The sequence below is a fragment of the Ambystoma mexicanum genome, chromosome 1p (genome assembly GCF_040938575.1).
Source record: "Ambystoma mexicanum isolate Mex_15411 chromosome 1p, UKY_AmexF1_1, whole genome shotgun sequence".
NCBI lineage: Eukaryota > Metazoa > Chordata > Amphibia > Caudata > Ambystomatidae > Ambystoma > Ambystoma mexicanum.
In genome coordinates this window covers 42,879,216-42,901,327 of record NC_090921.1, presented here as the reverse complement: position 1 = coordinate 42,901,327, position 22,112 = coordinate 42,879,216, and positions in this window count along the sequence as shown.

Sequence of the window (22,112 nt, the reverse complement as noted above, 5' to 3'; positions counted from 1 at the left end):
TACCCCATTCAATTACCACAATATAATGAAATAGTCCTTCGGCTCCTTAAATATTGCCTTTCGCAATTGGCATACCACTTTCATTGGGAGGAACTACAGAGCATAAAAAACAAACACGACCAATGAGTTACTACTGTGTATCACCCTTGTATGTTGTCATGTGTTTGCAATTTATATCTGCAAAATAAGAACTTAAGAAAGTAATAGTGAGAAGTTACTACTTGCTCATACAACATCCCTATAGCATAACATGGTACAGTTACCAAGCATGTTACCTCCCCGAAGTGTTCCGCAACAAACAAACAGGTCAGAAAAAGGCACAATTAAATCTGGGTGGTACATGGGCCTTTACTCATGCATTTAGTACCCTTCATCTACTCACACTACTAGTCACCTAGCAACTCTCTTCATTCAAAGCTTACACTTATGTATCAACACTATCATAAAACTGATGACAGCCGCACCATGCAATCACGCGATATGTGGTGCCAATAAGCCTATATTCAACTTATATATATATGTTTTACACTGTGACCGTATAGAAGGAACTGCTACTGCAGAGTACAAATAACGTGTCCATAATGTGCTATCCCAAAAGGAATAACCGTGAAATGAAAATTACGCTTGTCCTCCTTGAGCCCGAGGTAACAGTGATGGCTGGGGAATCTGTCCAGTGTTGCAATAAGACTGCCCTATTTGTACTTGTGGAATCACATTCTGAAGGGTGATCATGCAGATTTTGTGAGGTTTGACAAACCTGTTTGCAGGCCTTAGGTCTTAAAATGACCCCATGGTTAAGTCTTTACTTAGAAAGTCGAAAATACACTGTGTGAATACTTGTATTTCTCTTGTGAGATGACACCTCCTCGATGGCGCCCTTTTGCAGAAGGCTGGTGACCTGTTCTGTAGGTAACTGACAGTGTGTTGTATGGCTTAGACAGTAGCTCGATGCAATACCTCCTTTACAGCATGATCTCCTCCCACTCATGGGTATTTGATGTTTGACTTTCCCTTACAGGTGCAACATGGCAGGGGACCCTTACAGGCCGATTCATGGAATAATTAGTGCGGCGCAAGTGGCCAAAAACGTGCGAATCGCAGTGGAATAGCGAAAATCGCAGTGCAAGTGAGAAAATCGCACGAAAAGCAGCGCACATCGATTCATGGAAGGCCGTGCGCGAGAAAACCATCGGATGTGCGATAAAAAAGTGCGCGGTGCACGTTGGCGCACAGGCGATCTAACTGCGTGCGCCAGGTCACAGCGAAAATCGCACAGGCCACAGCGAAAATCGCACATAGCGCGGCGCACGCAACAAAAGTAGGCGGAACACGGGGCGTAACACTCGGAATGGGGAACAACTTGCCAAAATGTGGGCGTCACGGGGGAAGTACAGGGTACAAGTGCGCGGAACGCCCACACGCTCGCCTACAACACGTATTCATGGAATAGAATAGGGCAAAAAAAAATCGCACGCTCAAACCAGCGCACAGGCACAAACACGACCGCCACAAGAAAGCAGGCGATAGCGTCTCTGCGCCTGTAAGAAATGTGCGCCAAAAGGTGCGCCAACAAATAGCACCTATATACAGCCATGATGAATGTCCTATACTGTGGCCCTCCAGGACAAATGACGTGCAAAGGGGTACCCACAAACACGGACACCCGCTGACAAAAAATACGTGTGCGTGTATACCGGGGTGCGCGGGAAGTCTCACACGCGATTTGTCAGGGTACGTGGATTTCAGGGGTGCGCGGGAAGTTCCACACGCGATTTGTCAGGGTACGTGGATTTCAGGGGTGCGCGGGAAGTTCCATACGCGATTTGTCAGGGTACGTGGATTGCAGGGGTGCGCGGGAAGTTCCACACGCGATTTGGCCGGGTACGTGGATTTCAGGCGTGCACGGGAAGTACCACACGCGATTTGTCAGGGTACGTGGATTGCAGGGGTGCGTGGGAAGTTCCACACGCGATTTGTCAGGGTACGTGGATTTCAGGGGTGCGCGGGAAGTTCCACACGCGATTTGGCCGGGTACGTGGATTTCAGGGGTGCGCGGGAAGTTCCACATGCGATTTGTCAGGGTACGTGGATTTCAGGGGTGCGCGGGAAGTTCCACACGCGATTTGGCCGTGTACGTGGATTTCAGGGGTGCGCGGGAAGTTCCACACGCGATTTGGCCAGGTACGTGGATTTCAGGGGTGCGCGGGAAGTTCCACATGCGATTTGGCTGGGCACGTGTATGACAGGGGTACGCGGTAAATTCTACACGCGATTTGGCTGTGTGCTCCCAGGTATTCCCTGTACACCCTCCACGGCCCCTGCAGGCAGCACACACCACAGGGGACTACCCTGCACACCTGCTCATGTCACCCAGCTCCCCCACCCCCCAGAATCCAGGGGCTCCCTCCACCAGGCCCCCACTCATGTCTCCCACCACCCCCACCGCCCAGCATCCAGGGGCAGCCTCCACCAGGCCCCCACTCATGTCTCCCACCACCCCCACCCCCCAGCCATCAGGGGCAGCCTCCACCAGGCCCTCACTCATGTCTCCCACCACGCCCACCCCCCAGCCACCAGGGGCACCCTCCACCAGGCCCCCACCCATGTCTCCCACCGCCCCCACCCCCCAGCAGTGCAGGGGCACCCTCCACCAGGCCCCCACCCATGTCCCCTATCACCCCCACCCCCCAGCAGTGCAGGGGCACCCTCCACCAGGCCCCACTCATGTCCCCTATCACCCCCACCCCCCCCGCAAGGCAGGGGCACCCTCCACCAGGCCCCAACTCATGTCTGCCACCACCCCCACCCCCCAGCATCCAGGGGCACCCTCCACCAGGCCCCCCCACTATGTCTCCCACCACCCCCACCCACCAGCCACCAGGGGCAGCCTCCACCAGGCCCCCACCCATGTCTCCCACCACCCCCACCCCCCCAGCAGTGCAGGGGCAGCCTCCGCCAGGCCCCCACCCATGTCTCCCACCACCCCCACCCCCCAGCAGTGCAGGGGCACCCTCCACCAGGCCCCCACTCATGTCTCCCACCACCCCCACCCCCCAGCAGTGCAGGGGCAGCCTCCACCAGGCCCCCACTCATGTCCCCTATCACCCCCACCCCCCAGTAGTGCAGGGGCACCCTCCACCAGGCCCCCACCCATGTCTCCCACCACCCCCACCCCCGAGCCACCAGGGGCAGCCTACACCAGGCCCCCACTCATGACTCCCACCACCCCCACCCCCCAGCAGTGCAGGGGCAGCCTCCACCAGGCCCCCACCCATGTCTCCCACCACCCCCACCCCCCAGCATCCAGAGGCACCCTCCACCAGGCCCCCACCCATGTCTTCCACCACCCCCACCCCCCAGCCACCGGGGGCAGCCTCCACCAGGCCCCCACCCATGTCTCCCACCACCCCCACCCCCCCAGCAGTGCAGGGGCACCCTCCACCAGGCCCCCACTCATGTCTCCCACCACCCCCTCCCCCCAGCAGTGCAGGGGCAGCCTCCACCAGGCTCCCACTCATGTCCCCTATCACCCCCACCCCCGAGCAGTGCAGGGGCACCCTCCACCAGGCCCCCACCAGTGTCTCCCACCACCCCCACCCCCCAGCCACCGGGGGCAGCCTACACCAGGCCCCCACTTATGTCTCCCACCACCCACACCCCCCAGCAGTGCAGGGGCAGCCTCCACCAGGCCCCCACCCATGCCTCCCACCACCCCCACCCCCCAGCATCCAGGGGCACCCTCCAACAGGCCCCCACTCATGTCTCCCACCACCCCCACCCCCAGCAGTGCAGGGGCAGCCTCCACCAGGCCCCCACTCATGTCCCCTATCACCCCCACCCCCAGCAGTGCAGGGGCACCCTCCACCAGGCCCCCACCCATGTCTCCCACCACCCCCACCACCCAGCCACCAGGGGCAGCCTACACCAGGCCCCCACTCATGTCTCCCACCACCCCCACCCCCCAGCAGTGCAGGGGCAGCCTCCACCAGGCCCCCACCCATGTCTCCCACCACCCCCCAGCATCCAGGGGCACCCTCCACCAGGCCCCCACCCATGTCTCCCACCACCCCCACCCCCCGGCCACCAGGGGCAGCCTCCACCAGGCCCCCACTCATGTCTCCCACCACCCCCACCCCCCGGCAGTGCAGGGGCACCCTCCACCAGGCCCCCACCCATGTCCCCTATCACCCCCACCCCCCAGCAGTGCAGGGGCACCCTCCACCAGGCCCCCACTCATGTCTCCCACCACCCCCACCCCCCAGGGGCACCCTCCACAAGGCCCCCACTCATGTCTCCCACCACCCCCACCCCCCAGCAGTGCAGGGGCACCCTCCACCAGGCCCCCACTCATGTCTCCCACCACCCCCACCCCCTAGCAGTGCAGGGGCACCCTCCACCAGGCCCCCACCCATGTCTCCCACCACCCCCACCCCCCAGCATCCAGGGGCACCCTCCACCAGGCCCCCACTCATGTCTCCCACCACCCCCACCCACCAGCCACCAGGGGCACCCTCCAACAGGCCCCCACTCATGTCTCCCACCACCCCCCAGCCACCAGGGGCACCCTCCACCAGGCCCCCACCCATGTCCCCCTGCACCCAGGTACTCACAATCACCAACCATGTGTGTAATGGTCAGCCTCCACAGCCAAAAGGCCCTACCAAGTAACCCATTCACCCACATGGAAATGGAAATTACATGTTACACCCCCAACGTACATAAAGCAAATTAACCCATGTCTGTCACACACAATGGTTGCAAATGAATTGGAAAACACCCAACATGACATGCATGAAACCAATGAGATGATACCACACAGTGAAGTATGAAAACAAAATTGTATTAAAAAAATATGAATGCAAATGAAATGAAACAAACTACAATGCCAATGAAAAAAAGAAAAGGAGCATGTCCGTCCAAAAAAATTAAAAACACCAAATCCAAAAAAAATGTACTTCAAAGTCACATTAAAAATGAAATCAATCCGATAGAAAAAAAAAATCCAAACACCATTGCTCCATGGAGAAGAAATAAAAAATTAAAAAATAAAACAATCCAATGAAGAACTATGTACAAAATATCCAAGGGTCCATGTGCCCAACTGAACAAAGGAAACCTACAAAAAACCCTAACAAAAATGCAACTATATACAAAAAGTGGAGCTGTGTCCGCCGACTCCAAATCATAAGAATAAACAAATGAAACCTAAAACTAAAGAACTATATACAAAGGCGGCAGGCAAGTCCAGCGGCTCACTCCGTAGTGTTCTGGGCCAGGGCATCATCAAACTCCTCGTCTATGTCCCGGAGGCGGTCCTGTTCCATGGCCCCGAGGGTCCGCAGGGACGACGCCATCTGCTCCACCAACCCCCTGCGGATTGCCTCGAGGCACTCGGCCTCCTCAGGGCCCTCCGCATGGAGTTCTCCGCCCTGACCATCGTGAGCCGCTCCTCTTCCACCCGCCGCCGCTCCGCACCTATCTGCTGGCCCAACCGCAGCCACACGGAAGACACTTCCTGTCCCGGGTCCTCCTGCCGATGCCTGCCCCTCCGATGTTGATGGCCCCGAGCCATGATGCCTCCCACGTTGACTCTGCTGCTGCCTCCGACGCAACTGCCTCTGCCAGCACGACGGCATCCAGGCTGATGGAATCCACCGACGCCGTCATGCACGTGCCCTGCCTGATGATGACGGCACATCCTCCATCTGCTGGGGCACAGTTGCTGTGGTGTCCACCCCTGCTTGACCTCCGACTCCCGACTGTGGCAGGGATGGGATCCCCACCGAGCTGGCTGCATAGGTCAGGGCAGGTCCACAGGGGGCCCTGGTGGCATCTGGGCCAGAAGACGGCAAGGAGAACGACCGGCGTATAGCCTCCACAGAGGAGGAGAGGGCCGCCAGATTGGCCGACACATGCAGGAAACCCCCGAACATGGAAGATCCCAATTGGGCCACGTCGGCACAGTGCTCTTCGTGATGATGTGTGTGCTCCTCCCGGGAAGCACGCACGTCATCACGAATTGCACCTGCGCGCATCGCAACCCCAATCAGGACCTTCTCCATACGGACACGGGTCCCCTCGTCCGCAGGTAGAGGGGAGTCAGGTGACATGGACATCCCCTCTACCTGCGGACGGGCCTGGGACGGGGCATCCCTGCTGGTGCATGGTGGTGCACTCACAGGATCAGGGACAGCGACATGCACAGGCCCCTCCACGGTGACCTGTGCTGCCTCCTGCCCCTGGCCCTGGACTGCACCACTTGCACCAGTAGGGATGCCCCCACCAGGCCCCATGTGTGCCCCTGTGGCGGCCTCCTCCTCCTCTGTGGAAACCACCAACCTGGATGGCTCCTCACCGTCTTCCACCGTAGCAGGCCCCTGTGGGGGCTCACCCACCCCTTCTGCTGCAGCCGTGGGGGCATCTCCGCCGCCTTGCTCCACAGCGCCGTCTCCGCCCTCTTCTTCACTAGCCGCTGCGTAGAGGGAGACAAAGAACACAAGCATCAGGGTACTGTACAATGGTCCCCTAGACAGGAAGCAATAGCAGATGAGTACCACTGTCAAAGTACACTTCCATCATGTCCCTCCACAACACATGGGTCAGTCCAGGCAAAACACACACAGTAACAGGCATGGTGCATGCCATGGACATTTCCATACATGTCCAATGGACTCTTGAAACATACAATGATATGGAACTCACATGCATCATGGGTCATGCCTATCACATGCACACACTTCACCTCAGTCACATCCATCTGGCCCCATACACCCCAAACACAGCGGATGCAAGGGTAACTAGGCTGCATCAGTGAATCTGTGCATTGTCACAAACATGTGTCATGCATCCATGGCATGCACAAGTCACAGACACGCAGGTCAGGCACACAGACATGGCTACCATATATGTACCTGGCATCAGCACCCATCCCTCACCCCCACCCATGTCCAGGAACAGAGACTGGCATGCTCTCATGTTTAAAATCTGCATAGGGCTCCTCCCCATGTGGCATTTAAACACATGCAACAACCATGTGGTTCACACATCACTGGTCGCACATGCATTACCATGATGTCCCTGCACACATACATGCATACATGGCCTATGGCACACATACAGGCAAGTATCATAGAACCAGCACACCGCAACATGCCCTGTCTCACACAGCAATGCTTGGACACTTACCGCTCAACTCCAGACGGGTCTCCCTCTCAAGGATCTGGGCGTGGAGCGCTGGGCGTACGCGTTCCAGGACCCTCATCTGGATGGAACTCATGCGGCCCCGGCCCCCCTCCACGAGGCGCCGGGCCTTCACGAGGGTCCTGGACCTCAAGTCCTCCCAGCGCTTCTTGATCTTCTGGATGTCGCGGGTTGCCACCCCCTCCGCGTTGATGGCAACCACACAGTCGGCCCAGATCCTCTCCCGTCCTTCCTTGCTGGCGCGGGACGATCCAAAGAGGGCATCATACTGCCCCAGGACATGCTCCACCAGGACACCAACTTCGGTGGCAGTGAAGCTGGTGCCCCTCTGCTCCTCTGGCCCGGGGTTGCCACTGGTGCCAGATGTGGAAGTGCCCGACATGGCAACCCCAGAGGCAGGTGTGGGTGGGCAACTGGGTCCTGGGGCTGGGCTGTGGAGCGATGTAATCCCAGTCGGGAGTCTTCAGTTCCAGCAGAGGTGGACACAGCAACTGGACCCCTGCAGATGGCTGATGTGCAGGCACCAAATGGCAGGGCACGGTGGCAGCAGGCTGGCAGGCAGGCTGGCAGCAGCAGATGGCACGTGGGAGGCTGCTCGGGGCACTGGGGGGCAGTAATTCGGCCTTCTGGCAGGAGCGTGGTCTTCCGTGTGTTTTCGCGTGGCCAGCTTGATACGGAGTGATTTGGCACGTGAAAATCCTGCACGTCAGCGTGAAATTCGAGGAAAGGCCCTTAGCCTGCACGGGTGTTTCCCACACAGCACGTGATGACGGAGCACACGTGGAAAGACTGCACGTCAGAGTGTCATCGCGTGTAATTGGACAGCACGTCAGATTGTCATCGCGTGTAATTGGACAAAAGTGCGCGTACACGCGATTGGCCTATGTATGTGTATTTCAGGGGTGCGCGGGCACTTACACACGCAAGTACGTCAGCGCACCTGTATCCCAATGTGCACGGGAATTTCCACACGATATTGGACTGGGTACTGGATTTCAGGGGTGCGCGGGTCACACGCTCGCCTACAACACGCGCAATGCATAAATTTGCGCGCTAACAAAATAACAAGCTCAGACCCAGGATGAACATACCGTTCCTAGCAGCAGTGGCCGTGGGCTACCAAAGGAGGAGGAGGAGGATAGTCAGGGCCAGAATATTCACACCCAGAACCAGCCTTTTCGGGATGCCTGATGACCAGGTGTATGGGAGGTACAGGTTTCCACCACACATAATACTGGACCTGGTGAGTGAGTGGGAGGATGACCTCACATCACCCACCCTGTGCTCCCAAGCACTCAGCCCCCTGGAGAAGGTCCTCAATGTACTGCACTTCTTAGCCACTGGATCATTTCAGCGGACAAGTGCCATAGTGGGTGAGGTATCACAGGCCACCCAGTCACGCTGCCTACACCAGGTCTTGAAGATCATCACTGCACGCCCATCAGTCCGCAGGCACATATACCTGCCCAGAACACCTGCAGAAAGGCATGCTGCCGCCCTGGATTTTTACGGTGTGGCACGATTCCCCAAAGTGCTAGGTGCCATCGACTGCACCCATGTGGCTCTACGTCCCCCCAGGGCATCAGAGCACATCTATAGGAACCGCAAGCACTGGCATTCCATCAATGTGCAGGTAGTATGTAATGCCAAGGGAATCATCACCTCAGTATATGCCAACTATCCCGGGTCCACCCACGACAGCTTCATTTACCGAATGTCCACCCTAAGCCGGGACCTAGAAGCTGGGCGGCATGGCGATACATGGCTGCTTGGTGAGTATGAATGCCACTGCACATGCATGCATGTCAGATACTGAGCAAGGTCACAACCCCACCAATGATACCAATCACCACCTCCACAGGGGGCAGTGCCTACCCTCTCAGCCCCCACATGATGACGCCAATTCGGAACCCCACCACACCACCCGAGGTAAGATATAACACAGCCCACATTACAACCCGGGGCATAGTGGAGCGCACATTCGGAGTGCTAAAGTCACGCTTTCGCTCCCTTGACCGTTCTGGCGGGCAGCTGTTATACGCTCCCCCAGTAGTGTGCAGGATCATAGTGGCAGCATGTGTCCTGCACAACGTTGCAACACGCCGGGGCCTGGCCGTGGACATGGTGGTGGCCCCACATCCCCAACCACATGCACAGCCGCTGCGCATGGGAGGGGAATGGGCACGGGGGAGGCAGCCCGTACACAGCTAGTGGCTAATTACTTCACATAGAAATCACACCCCTGTGGAGTGCACACTGCCCTGGCACATTCCATCTGACAATCAATGATGACTCAACCTGACACTGATCCTGAATGTCTGGAGAATCAACCGTGAAAACCATATCAACCTGAGATTGTTCACCTGGAAGTGTTACAATGTGTGCATCCCTACCCACACAGACACCACCAATGCAGTTTTGTGAAGAAACACATTCAAGCAGCTAAAATGAATACCCACTTGCAAAATGCAACAAGAGGACAGTGCCATGTCAGCCAACCCATCCCCAGCACCGCCACACGACACACTGTGCCATGTCATGCTATTTGCAGGTAAACAAAGTAATCCCCACAACATGACACAAGTGTCACAATGTACAGTGTCCTTAATTGAAACTTGCAACACCTGAAATGCTCACAGTAATGCAGGACCAACAACAAACTTGAGCAGGTACTACCATTAACATGACATCACAAATGTAATAAATTAGTAGTCTCACCACCTGGAAATGCCTGCACTCCCACCACTTCCAACTGTACAGTGTTGGCTCCATGTAGAGTTGTAGGTGCACTGCTGCCAACATGGACCCCATCTCCAAACTAGAGGGCCTTGTGTAGACATGAGGAAGGGACCTGCAAATTGGGAGGTAGACACAGATGATGAGTTACACATCAATGCAACATGCAGTGTACAACACAACAGCAATATGCACTAGGAATGTATACACAGTATTGACTAGACTACCCACACATGTAGTGGGAGTCCAATGTCACCATGTACGTCAATGTCACTTGGGCACACCCTTTGCAAGCCCATGGAAACGGGAAGCAGGAGGGGTGTGTGTGACTCAAACCCAAGCATCTGAACCAAATACATGACAAGCCTGCATGTGCCCAGCCACAATGCAGCGTATGCCCACAGGAACCACGGAAGGCAACAAATTGTCCCAAAAAAATTGGGAAAACTAAAAATAAAAATAAAAAAAAATAAAAAATGGCCATTGATGGGCCCGGGGGGGTTGGGGAGGCCACCCAGGAGGTCCGAGGACAGGATGCACACCAGAACCCACCTGCGTGGATCCTGGGAAGATAAAACACCTCCATGGGCTCATGGCCCACACGGCTACCCTATTGTGGGAGTATCACTGCTGTCGCTATTATCACCCTGTGCAGCTGCATCCGGAGGTGGTTGCACTATGGGAGGCAGCCCACGCAAGGCCCTAGTCTGCTCCTCCATGGCTGCAAGCATGCGGGTGTGGTAGGTCTCGTTCTGGAGGATGAGTGTGCGGAGGTCCCCATGCAACAACTCACGGGATGCCCGGACCTCTGCCCTCGTTGCCTGCATCTCAGCTGAGAGCGTACGGGTGAGACGCTCCAGCTGCTGTTCTGTCCTTTGGTGTGTTGAAGCCTCAAGCTCAACAAGAGTCGTCCTAAGGTGAAGGAGCTCCTGCCTCAGGGCTTCCCAGTGGCCCTGGGACTCTATGGAGATGGCCTCCTGCAGAGTCGCCAGTGCCGCCCGCCTGTCCCTGTTGGACGCCAACATGTCCTCCCTGTGTGGCTGGCAGATGGAGTCGGTTGCCTGCTGTAGTCGCTCTATCAGCCTTTGAGGGGGGACAATGGAAGTGGCCACCCTATCCATGGCCTGAGCCATCATCTCGGATGATGCTGCCTGTTGGGTTGCCATACCGTAAATGGATTGCTCCCATGCGGTATTGCCAGGTGGCGTACGGCCACCACGTCGGCGGGCACCACACCTGTCTGGGGCAAGGCAAACTGCGCCTTGCTGTGCCGGCACTGCCTGAGGCTGCAGGACTGCATTCCCCCTCTGATCTGCTGGCCCAGGAACAGGATCAGATGTCGCGGAGTGTGACCCTGCATCCGTAACCACCAAAGGCGTAGCTGCCAACACTGACATCCCCATTGAGGGTTCTGACCCTGGTGCAGGTGGGTGGGACAGAACAGAATCCCTCCCTGGAACACTCACCTGCGACGGCACGTAGGTCTCATCATCCCAATCAACACCTGAGTACAGCTCGGGGGAGGTGCAGCCAGAGACACCCCTTGAGAGCACGACCTGCAGCACTTGTGGGTTCTCACCCACCACCACACCACGTCCCGCACTGGTGGTTGGTCGGCCCTCGGACCCCTCCTGGGTCTGCACCATCTCCACAACCCCAGCAGTATCAGGTGCGTCTTCCCCTGCAAAGACATAAAAACAAAGAAATGGAAACAGGCATTAGCACCATGGCACACAATGAGGGCTGAGAAGCAAGAGAACCAGTACTTGATTGACACATGTCCCACATGACTAAAACCCTCCCATGCATGCACCCTCACTGCATATGAAGGGCAGGCAAATGGCACACACTGATGACACCAAGATGGAAGATGAACACATTTTCTGCATGCCGCCTGGCAGTGGCATCACACATTGGCCTGTGATTGCCAGGTGAAACACACATGCCATCACACAGATGGCATGTACCATTGCTATTGAGTGAAGATGGAGAGGAGGGCAGCACCTATTCATTCAGTCCAGTTCCCACATGTAATAGTTTTTCTAATTCAAACAGGTCAGATTTTTCACCTGGAGCTGCCAGTCCAAAATGGTCCAATTGCACAGGGACATGTGTGAACAAATGATATCCAGGTAACAAAGTCACTCCACTTTACCATAGCCATGTCAGACATGTGACTAGAGGACTGAGAAATGCCTAATAAAAGTGGTGGAATGCAAACAATCTGCCTGAATGAACAGAGAAAAATAAGCAACAATGTTGTGGCAAGGTGACACTTCAAGGGCAACTGGCGTGCTGTTGGGCTAGATGTCTACTGTTGGCAGAAGGGATACTGCTATGGCCAAATGCAGCTGCGCAGGATGTATTGCATGAAGCACATGGCTGACCCATACGACTCGGGCGCATACACTCTCACCTGGCACACAAACAGAAGCCCTCACACACACACCATGCACATGGATGACACACACATGCATGTGCACTCACCGGACAATGCCTCGTAATCAGGCAGATCTCCCACGCCTTGGATCTGTTCCTCCGTGACGTAGGTCCCAGCGACTGACTCATGTGGAGTGAGTTCCATGTCTACTACTGGAGACCCACCTCCAGTCACTAGAGTTGCGGCATGACTTGAGGCCAGCTTATTCTTTGCCCTGCGCTTTAGGTCATTCCAGCGCTTATAGCAATCATTGGCTGTGCGCCTCACGATTCCAAGGGCACTTACGATGTCCGCAACGGTCTGCCAGTGTGCCTGGCGTTGTGCAGGTGTGGTCTTGGATCCTGCAACAATGACCATCTCGTTATCATGTCCGGACACATACTCGACAAGTGCATTCAGTTCGTCATCCGTGAAGCTGGGCTTCCTCGACGGGCCGGACTGTGTAGCCGTGTCTGGGGCCTCAGCCTGTGCCGGACGAGCACTCTTCCTCTTCGGCTTGGAAGGTGGTGGTGATCCTGAGTGTCCTGCGCCGCTCTGGACACTAGAGGCAGGAGCCCTGGTGGACTCTGTATCAGGAGTGTGGGATTGCACACTCAGCATGGGAGTTGGTGCAGGCATTGGCTCAAGTGTAATGGTGTCAGGGGGAATGTCAGCAGGATGGACTAGGACCGACACTGTCCTGGCTGGGTGTGTGAGAGCTGGGGTGGATGGAGCCGCAGCTGCCCCTGCAGCCTCTCCGCCCTGCCTACTTGGGGCAGCAGATGACCTTGCGTGCACCCAGGGGGATTATGGGTGCCCTTGACTGGTCCTCCACACATGGGGGGACAGGCTCACCCTGCAAGTAACGACCACGTCCCCTACCGGATCCACCACGGCCACCACTTGTGGCTCTTCCACCTTTGCCAACCTTACGGAATCCTCGCCTCCCAGCCATGGCACTGATGTTAATGTGCGTATGGGAGTGGCTGTAAACTATTGTCCTGGGCAATTGGGGGTCAAAGGGGTTCGGTACCAGATGGTAATTGTACCCTAGTGCTCTAGCAAGGCTGAATGTTACCCCTGGTTAAAGATGACGGGTCACGCTGCGCACAGGAGGCCCAAAAAAGGGAGTTGACGTGCATGCAACCCCTCCTAGACCACGTGTGCAGAAAGAAAAACCTGCACTACGCTGTGGCATCCAGTAACACAAGAATGAACATATGCGTGTCACACACAGCCTAGAATGACCTCTGAAGGGGTAGGCTACACACGGGGCAAGCACAGATGTTAGATACGCGCGTGACTCACCGTCTGCCAGGTAAAAGAGCTTGAAAAAGGAGCGCGTTTGGTTGGCAACACCCCCGCCAAAAGAAGATTTGTACGCTGTCTGAGGAGACAGGACAACAGTAGAAGGGAACACTGTTTGAGGGAACAGGCCCAGGTAAACCAGTAAAAGAGAAAAAAGAGAAAAAGCTGTCAGAGGTAACAGGGAGTACGAACTTGAAACGCTGTGAAGTAAATCGAGTGTGAAACGACAAGAAGTACAGAATTCACCCACTCGCTCTCCACGAAAAGCACGTACAAGGAAATCGTGTTCTACACGTACCTTTTATGCAGGTCCACACGTCCAGCGTCACTTACGCGGCGTGTACGCGCTAGGGCCATTTCCACCAATTACACACTTTGTCACTTCTGTGTGTAGGGCCAGTTCCACCAATTACACGCTTTGTCACTTCTGCGTGTAGGGCCATTTTCACCAATTACACGCTTTGTCACTTCTGCGTGTAGGTCCATTTTCACCAATTACACGCTTTGTCACTTCTGCGTGTAGGTCCATTTTCACCAATTACACGCTCTGTCACTGCCGCGTGTACGCGCTAGGCCCATTCCCACCAATTACACGCTTTGACACTCGGACGTGTCTTTCATTTTTTTCACACGCAACATTGTCCAACGTGTGCCCAATTCAACGTGCACGTGACTTCATAGACGCGCATACGCTGGCGACGCGTTTACGCGCTAAGGGCCTTTCCTCGAATTACACGCAGACGTTTTGGATTTTCACGTGCCAAATCACTCCGTATCAAGCTGGCCATGCGTTCACACACGGAAGACCATGCTCCTGCCCAGAAGGCCAAATTACTGCCCCCCAGAGCCCTGAGCACGCTCCCACCTGCCATCTGCTGCTGCCTGACTGCCTGCTGTCCACGTGCCCTGCCATTTGCTGCCTGCACATGAGCCAGGGGTGCTGTTGCTGTGACCACCCCTGCTGGAACCGAAGACTCCCAACTGATTTTCCATCGTCCCACAGCCCAGCCCCAGGACCCAGTTGCCCACCCACTCCTGCCTCTGGGGTTGCCATGTCAGGCAGTGCAACATCTGGCACCAATGGCAACCCCCGGCCAAGGAGGCAGAGGGGCACCAGCTTCACTGCCACCGAAGTTGGTGTCCTGGTGGAGCATGTCCTGGGGCAGTATGATGCCCTCTTCGGAAGGTTGCGCGCCGACAAGGAAGGACGGAGTCGGATCTGGATGGACATCGTGACTGCCATCAACGCGGAGGAGGTGGCAGTCTGCGACTACGAACGTGTCAGGAAGCGCTGGGAGGACTTCAGGTCCAGGACCCTCAACAAGGCCCGGCGCCTCGTGAAGGCAGCGGATGCTAAGGGGCGCCGGGGCCACTTGTCGGAAGATCAGATGAGGGTCCTGGAACGCATATCCCCAGCGCTCCACATCCAGGTTCTTGAGAAGCAGACCCGTCTGGAGTCGAGCGGTAAGTGTACATGCATACTGATTGTAAGCTGTGCGTGTGGTGGTGTGCCAGGAGTGTGCAGGTTGAACATGTATTTTTATGTGGTCAAGTAGGGGGGGTGTACAGGGCCGTGAGGGTGACACATGCGAGGGGTCTCATGTGTGACACATGGATGGTGCTTGTGTGTGTGGGCTTGCATGGCACAGGATGTGGAGGAATGATTGTCAGGTGTGACATGGATGTCGATCAAAACACTGCGACAGTTGGCGGAGGTGTACACATGCATGCAAGTTTGGTGTTGTGTGTGCATGTGTAGTGTACTCCCTATGTTGCATGTGATGTGTGGATGACCTTTGGCTGCTCATGCTGTTGTATGTGAATGAATGGTGCTGGCTGTTGCATTATGGCTGTGGTATGGCTCATGTGTGCAAGTTGAAATGACATGTGTGTTGGGGATTGTGATGCCATGTCTGAGGTTTACCAATGCCACTCATGTATAACTGTCATGTGTGTATGAGTCCATTTTACAGTGCCCTGATGCCTGTGTTTTCTTTCTCCCTGTCTGCAGCGTCAACTGATGAAGAGGGCGGAGAAGGTGCTGTGGAGCACAGCGGCAGGGGTCGCACCACCAGCCGGAGACGCAAGGCCCGGATCCCCTCCCAGGTTGTGATCTCGTCAGGGAGTGAGGAGTCCGGTGCCGCGTCCCAGGCTGCAGCTGCCGAGGGGAGGTCCAAGAGGCGGAGGTTGGAGTTGGACTCCTAGGCAGCAGAAGGGGCAGCTGGGACCCCAGAGGGCCCAACGGGGGAAGATGGTACGGAGTCATGCAGGTTGATGGGGGGGTTTGGTGGAGGAGGAGGCCGTGCAAGCGACAGTGGCGGGGTCTGGATGTGGGGATTCCACTTGTGCTAGTGGTGCAGTGTAGGATCTGGGACAGGAGGCAGCACAGGCCGCCGCAGAGGTGCCTGTGTGCAATCCTGTCCCTGCTCCTGTCACTGCATCATCTTGCACCAGCGGGGATGCCTACCTCCAGACCCGTTCTCAGGGAGAGGATTGGTTTACGACACCTGGCCTTCCACTCCCTGCGGATGTGGCTATCCTGCACCAGGTTGTGCCTGTCCAGGGTGGGGTGGCGTTGCGTCAACGGGCCATGCGAGCTGACCTGCAGTCTTTTCATGATGAGTCTGCACGTCTTCTCGCATGGCTCGTTGACCGCGTTGACCCACTGGGACAGCTCACCAGGGCTGGATTCCTCCGTTTCCTGGACCTTGTTCCGACCCCCTTCTCCACAGAACCCCCTATGCGCCAGTCATCCTCCATGCCATCTTCCAACCATGTGTCACCTGGGTGCCCTGTGGAGCTGCCTCCGACCGTGCGGCCAGGCTGGTGGACAACAGATCCCTGTCACAGTCGGGAGTCGGACGTCCAGCAGGGGTGGCCACGTCAACGACTGCACCCCAGCTGGAGGAGGAAGTGCAGGCACCATCGGACAGGGCACATGGACAGCAGCAGCTGCAGCAGTAGGAGGCTGTAGGTGGGAGCCACGATAGCTCGGGGCCTTCAACATCGGAGGGGCAGGCATCGGCCGGAGGGCAGGAGGACCCTGGACGGGAAGTGTCTTCCGTGTGGCAGCGGTTGGGCCACGCCATAGATGCGGAGCGGCGGCAGGCAGAAGAGGCGCGGCTCACGATGGTCAGGGCGGAGAACTCCATGCGGAGGGCCCTGAGGCGGGCCGAGTGCCTCGAGACAATCCGCAGGGAGTTGGAGGTGAACATGTCGGCATCCCTGCGGACCCTCAGGGCCATGGAACAGGACCGCCTCCGGGACATAGACGAGGAGTTCCATGATGCCCTGGCCCGGAACACCACTAAGTGAGCCGCTGGACTGGCCCGCCGCCATTGTATATAGTTATTTAGTGATAGGTTTCCTTTGCAGTTTATTTTTCTTTGGAGTCGACGGACACTGCTCCACCTTTTGTATATAGTTCCATTTTAGATAGGTTTTTTGGTAGGTTTCATTTCTTCTCTTGGGATGATGGACCCTGAATACTTTGTACATAGTTGGACTTTGGATTTGGATATTTTTTTAACTATGAATATTTTTTGCCATGGAGCAATGGTTTTCTATTTCTTTTTTACCTTCAGAGACAGCCTGCTTAATTTTTTAATTATTTTACTTGTGTATTTTGGTTGATTTTACTAGCCATTGCTGTTGTTTTTAATACATTATTTTGTTTTTTCATTCTTCAATGTGTGGTTTCATCTCATTGTTTTCATGCATGTCATGATATGGGTTTTCAGGTTCCCTTGCAACCATTGTGTGTGTGTGTGACACATGTGTTGATTTACATTGTTTCCATTGGAGTAGTATCATGGGCACATGTAATACTTGGTTGTGTCTTTGGGCTGTGGTGGCTGGCCATGAGGCACATGCTTGAGGATTGTCAGGGCCTGTGGGCAGGGGGACATGAGTGGGGGCCTGGTGGAGGCTGCCCCTGGTGGCGGAGGGTGGGGGTGGTGGTAGACATGAGTGGGGGCCTGGTGGAGGGGGCCCCTGGTGGCTGGGAGGTGGGGGTGGTGGGAGACATGAGTGGGGGCCTGGTGGAGGCTGCCCCTGGTGGCTGGGGGGTGGGGGTGGTGGGAGGCATGAGTGGGGGCCTGGTGGAGGGTGCCCCTGCACTGCTGGGGGGTGGGGGTGGTGGGAGACATGGGTGGGGGCCTGGTGGAGGGTGCCCCTGGTGGCTGGGGGTGGTGGGAGACATGGGTGGGGGCCTGGTGGAGGGTGCCCCTGGTGGCTGGGGGTGGTGGTAGACATGAGTGGGGGCCTGGTGGAGGCTGCCCCTGCACTGCTGGGGGGTGGGGGTGGTGGGAGACATGAGTGGGGGCCTGGTGGAGGGTGCCCCTGCACTGCTGGGGGGTGGGGGTGGTGGGAGACATGAGTGGGGGCCTGGTGGAAGGTGCCCCTGGATGCTGGGGGGTGGGGGTGGTGGGAGACATGAGTGGGGGCCTGGTGGAGGGTGCCCCTGGTGGCTGGGGGGTGGGGGTGGTGGTAGACATGAGTGGGGGCCTGGTGGAGGGTGCCCCTGCACTGCTGTGGGGTGGGGGTGGTGGGAGACATGGGTGGGGGCCTGGTGGAGGGTGCCCCTGGTGGCTGGGGGGTGGGGGTAGACATGAGTGGGGGCCTGGTGGAAGGTGCCCCTGGATGCTGGGGGGTGCGGGTGGTTGGAGACATGGGTGGGGGCCTGGTGGAGGGTGCCCCTGGTGGCTAGGGGGTGGGGGTGGTGGTAGACATGAGTGGGGGCCTGGTGGAGGGTGCCCCTGCACTGCTGGGGGGTGGGGGTGGTGGGAGACATGGGTGGGGGCCAGGTGGAGGGTGCCCCTGGTGGCTGGGGGGTGGGGGTAGACATGAGTGGGGGCCTGGTGGAGGGTTCCCCTGCACTGCTGGGGGGTGCGGGTGGTGGGAGACATGGGTGGGGGCCTGGTGGAGGGTGCCCCTGGTGGCTGGGGGGTGGGGGTGGTGGGAGACATGGGTGGGGGCCTGGTGGAGGCTGCCAGTGGTGGTGGGGGGGTGGGGGTGATAGGGGACATGAGTGGGGGCCTGGTGGAGGCTGCCCCTGCACTGCTGGGTGGTGGGAGACATGGGTGGGGGCCTGGTGGAGGGTGCCCCTGGTGGCTGGGGGTGGTGGTAGACATGAGTGGGGGCCTGGTGGAGGGTGCCCCTGCACTGCTGGGGGGTGGGGGTGGTGGGAGACATGGGTGGGGGCCTGGTGGAGGGTGCCCCTGGTGGCTGGGGGTGGTGGGAGACATGAGTGGGGGCCTGGTGGAGGCTGCCCCTGGTGGCTGGGGGGTGGGGGTGGTGGGAGACATGGGTGGGGGCCTGGTGGAGGCTGCCCCTGGTGGCGGGGGGTGGGGGTGATAGGGGACATGAGTGGGGGCCTGGTGGAGGGTGCCCCTGCACTGCTGGGGGGTGGGGGTGGTGGGAGGCATGGGTGGGGGCCTGGTGGAGGGTGCCCCTGGTGGCTGGGGGGTGGGGGCCTGGTGGAGGCTGCCCCTGGTGGCGGGGGGGTGGGGGCGATAGGGGACATGAGTGGGGGCCTGGTGGAGGGTGCCCCTGCACTGCTGGGGGTGGGGGTGATGGGAGACATGGGTGGGGGCCTGGTGGAGGCTGCCCCTGCACTGCTGGGGGGTGGGGGTGGTGGGAGACATGAGTGGGGGCCTGGTGGAGGTTGCCCCTGGTGGCTGGGGTGGTGGGAGACATGAGTGGGGGCCTGGTGGAGGCTGCCCCTGCACTGCTGGGGGTGGGGGTGGTGGGAGACATGGGTGGGGGCCTGGTGGAGGCTGCCCCTGGTGGCTGGGGGTGGTGGGAGACATGGGTGGGGGCCTGGTGGAGGGTGCCCCTGGTGGCTGGGGGGTGGGGGTGGTGGGAGACATGGGTGGGGGCCTGGTGGAGGCTGCCCCTGGTGGCGGGGGGTGATATGGGACATGAGTGGGGGCCTGGTGGAGGCTGCCCCTGCATTGCTGGGGGGTGGGGGTGGTGGGAGACATGGGTGGGGGCCTGGTGGAGGGTGCCCCTGGTGGCTGTGGGGTGGGGGTGGTGGGATACATGGGTGGGGGCCTGGTGGAGGGTGCCCCTGGTGGCTGGGGGTGGTGGTAGACATGAGTGGGGGCCTGGTGGAGGCTGCCCCTGCACTGCTGGGGGGTGGGGGTGGTGGGAGACATGAGTGGGGGCCTGGTGGAGGGTGCCCCTGGATGCTGGGGGGTGGGGGTGGTGGGAGACATGATTGGGGGCCTGGTGGAGGGTGCCCCTGCACTGCTGGGGGGTGGGGGTGGTGGGAGACATGGGTGGGGGCCTGGTGGAGGCTGCCCCTGCACTGCTGGGGGGTGGGGGTGGTGGGAGACATGGGTGGGGGCCTGGTGGAGGGTGCCCCTGGTGGCTGGGGGGAGGGAGTGGTGGGAGACATGGGTGGGGGCCTTGTGGAGGCTGCCCCTGGTGGCGGGGGGTGGGGGTGATAGGGGGCATGAGTGGGGGCCTGGTGGAAGCTGCCCCTGGTGGCTGGGGGGTGGGGGTGGTGGGAGACATGAGTGGGGGCCTGGTGGAGGCTGCCCCTGCACTGCTGGGGGGTGGGGGTGGTGGGAGACATGAGTGGGGGCCTGGTGGAGGGTGCCCCTGGTGGCTGGGGGGTGGGGGTGGTGGTAGACATGAGTGGGGGCCTGGTGGAGGCTGCCCCTGCACTGCTGGGGGGTGGGGGTGGTGGGAGACATGAGTGGGGGCCTGGTGGAGGGTGCCCCTGGTGGCTGGGGGGTGGGGGTGGTGGGAGACATGAGTGGGGGCCTGGTGGAGGCTGCCCCTGCACTGCTGGAGGGTGGGGGTGGTGGGAGACATGAGTGGGGGCCTGGTGGAGGGTGCCCCTGGTGGCTGGGGGTGGTGGGAGACATGAGTGGGGGCCTGGTGGAGGGTGCCCCTGGATGCTGGGGGGTGGGGGTGGTGGGAGACATGAGTGGGGGCCTGGTGGAGGGTGCCCCTGCACTGCTGGGGGGTGGGGGTGGTGGGAGACATGGGTGGGGGCCTGGTGGAGGCTGCCCCTGCACTGCTGGGGGGTGGGGGTGCAGGGGGACATGAGCAGGTGTGCAGGGTAGTCCCCTGTTTTGTGGGCTGCCTGCAGGGGCCGTGGAGGGTGTACAGGTAACACCTGTGAGGACCCACCCAGCCTAATCGCGTGTGTAACTTCCCACGCACCCCTGTAATACACGTACCAAGCCAAATCGCGTGTGATAATTCCTGCGCACCCCTGTAATACACGTACCTGGCCAAATCGCATGTGAGAATTCCCGCGCACCCCTGTAATACACGTACCCAGCCGAATCGTGTGTGATAATTCCCGCGTACCCCTGTGATACACGTGCCCTGGCTAATTGCGTGTAAAACTTCACGCGTACCCCTGTAATACATGTACCCTGGCCAATCGCGTGTTAAACTTCCCGCGTACCCCTGTAATACACGTACCCTGGCTAATCGCGTGTATAACTTCACGCGTACCCCTGATATGCACGTTACCCGCTTTGCGTTCCTTGTTTGGCAGCCCTGTAAACTGGTCCAGGGTTAGCACAGCCATTTGCGATGATTTTGCGATTTTGATGGCTTTTCCTTGCGCGAGGGCGTTCTGGGGGGGCGTTACTGGCGCTGCTGCAGGGTCGCTGCGATACTCTGCGCCACGGCTGGTTTGGGAGCCTAAAATCCATGAATACGCTGTCCGCGGTAATCGGTTTTAGCGCACGTGCCTGGCGCAGACAATCGCACGCGGACACTCTGCGCCAGCTGCTTGCGACACTTTTCTGCGAAATTCTATGAATTGTTTAGAGGAAGCACCCTTAGTCGGTGTTCCTCTTCCACTGCATCTGCCAGGATGTCGAGATCTATACTGGGACTGACCGCTTTATGATTGGAAAACATGGGCCTTAGTCCCCATTTCCCTGCATGGCTTTGGTGACCTCTTGCAGTGTAACCTATGCCTATGGCTATTTGCTAAGAGAACACCTTTGAGCAGATGAAGCCCCATGGCATTAAAGAGGGATTACTGTAACTTGACCCAGGGTCTCCAGCGCTCATCACCCCTTCTGACCCTTCTCTAGTTCATGGACTACTGAATTGCCAAACAAAAGACATTAGTCAAGCGGCTTGTGAATGGCTTGCGTCTCTGGCCATAACCTTGTACAGCATAATAGAAGCTGTTAGTGTTGTGCCTGGAAGAAGCCTGGAATGAAGGGATATGAAGTGTCTGGCATGAGGTGCTATGTAAGAACACATTATTATATCTCCCACTTCCCACTGTAAGCTCTTGCCTCATCCGTACATCCTGTCAACTGTGGGGGTTAAAATGGTTTTCTGTCATGCTCACAGTCAAGAGCAAAGCTCTTCCTAAGATAATTACTCCAACCCAATGACTGAAACTTGCATATGACAAACAATGTATCTTGAAGACACAGCCAGGCCGCACATGTTGTCCATGATG